This window comes from Propithecus coquereli, unplaced genomic scaffold (assembly GCF_000956105.1).
Source record: "Propithecus coquereli isolate 6110/MARCELLA unplaced genomic scaffold, Pcoq_1.0 Scaffold48, whole genome shotgun sequence".
Lineage (NCBI taxonomy): Eukaryota > Metazoa > Chordata > Mammalia > Primates > Indriidae > Propithecus > Propithecus coquereli.
In genome coordinates, this window is record NW_012150618.1 from 8,865,296 (window position 1) to 8,867,571 (window position 2,276).

Consider the following 2,276-nt stretch of genomic DNA (forward strand, 5'->3'; position numbering starts at 1 on the left):
GGCCCATGAAGCATTGAGTATGATTTCATAAATCATGCAAAAATACTTTTTATTACTTGATTGATGTATACCTTAAATAGATTTAAAAAATATTTTTACAGAGCTGATTACTGAAAAATATATGTGATCACCAGGAAAAACTCTGTAGAGAATAGAGCAGAGATACTTAGAAAAGAGAAGGCGAAGAGGTAATATCTCAAACCTAAAAGGAAGATTCCCTAAGAGCACACATCTGAGTGGGGCAGCAGACAGGTATTTCTGGCAGAGCAATATTTATTGACATCTGCTTGTCAACAAATATTAATGGATCTAATTTGCCATCAAAAGAAATGGATTTTCAGATTGGACCATAAGGGAAACCTAACCCTAGATTGAAAACTAGATCAGTAAGTAAAATAATCCACAAAATTTTGGGGAAAAAAATGAGCAAATGTATTTCCAGGCCCATTGTAAATAAAAATAATGTGCAGGTCTTGACTTTAAGAAATTAAACAAAATGTAATTTGGGCCAAAAATTATTCTAAGCAGAAGAGAAAGCCCCTTCATAATGCTAATATGAGGAATTTACAATGGAGATTAAACAGACGTAGCTAAGAAAATAATAGGAGATAAAAGAAGAAATATATCCATTCACTAGAAGTAGATGAATTTAATTTACCTCTCTTAGTCTATGACAGACCAAACTAGACAAACTGCGAGACTATCAATGACCTAAATAATGTATTTAAAAAGTGCCTCTGATTGGTATACAGCAAATTTTGATCGCTAAAGATAAAGAATAACTATTCTTAAGTTTCCTTGCTGCATTCATGAAAATTGACCATTTAAAAACTCAGGAAGCGACCTTAAAACTTTACAGAAAATGTAAATAGTAAATTTCTCTGATTGAAATGTGCTAAAAATAGAAAATGGTAACAAAACCAGAAAACAAAAAGACATTTTCGCCTCAAAATTAAAACAAACAAACAACTTGTAAACATCTCTAGAGTCAATATAAAATGCAAACCAGAATTTCAGAAATTCTAGAAAATAACAATAGTAAAGACGTTACATAAAATAACTATGAAATTCATTGAAAGAATGCTTAAAAGAAATTTATAGGCTCATATATTTGTATAACAAAAGAGGAAATTGAAAACAAATAATTAAGTATCTGAATCAAGAGGTTGGAAAAAAAACCACAAAATACATTATAAAACAGAAAAAACTATAGAATTAATAAACATAAAAGCTGTTTTTGATTTGTACAATTAGCTAGATCATTTTAACCCACAGATGAAGAGGGAAAGACAAAATGCACCAAAATCAAGTGACAAGAGGTAAAAAGTCAGAGAAACAAAGGAAATTAAAAAATCCATTAGATACCACTTAACTAGTCACTCCATCATCGTACATAGAAATAAAACTCAATCCAAACAGCTACCTACTGCTAAATTGTGTAGGTAGACATATTTTATTCAACCAGCCTCCTATTGACAATAATTTGGGGCTTTCCAGCTTTTTGCTATTGTAATCAGTGTCACAATGACTTGTCTTGTTCATATGTCATTTTACCTTTTTACTAATAAATCTCTAGAATTAGGATTACTTGCTCAAAGGATAAATGCACACGCAGTTTTGTAAGATATCATCAATTTCCCCTCTAGATTTTTCGTACCCAACAGTAGTATATTAAAATGACTCCTACATCTTTTTTGAAGAAGTGGGGCACAATACAAATGGACTCCAAATCTGATGTAGGAAAAATAAAGAAGAATAAATGAGAAAACTTTGAAAAAGAAGAGCAATGAGGGTAGAACAGACTTATGAGATTTAAAGCATATTATAAAGACTTACCTAATTAAATCAGCATGATACAGATCGATGAAACATAATAGAAAGTACAGAAATAAGTCCCAATTCATATGGGGATTTAGCATATGGGTGAGGTTGCTTTCAAGTCAATGGGGGAAAAGAAGGGCCGATCCATAAATAGAGCAGGACAACTTCATAACTATCTAGAAAAAATAATGATGGACTTATATTTATGCCTCACAATGTATATGAAAATAACATCCAAATGTTTTAAGAGTCTACATGTAAATATTTACTCAAAATCTAAGAGAATTTGCTACAGATTCCTAGAGTGGAAAACTCTTTCTTTTTGCAAATTCAGATGGCGTAAAAGAAAGGTTTGAAAATTTAGTGATCGCAAATGAAAAACATTTGAATTGTCTTTCAAAAAATAACATAAGCAAAGTCAAAATATAAATGATAAATTTAGAAAAAAGTATTTT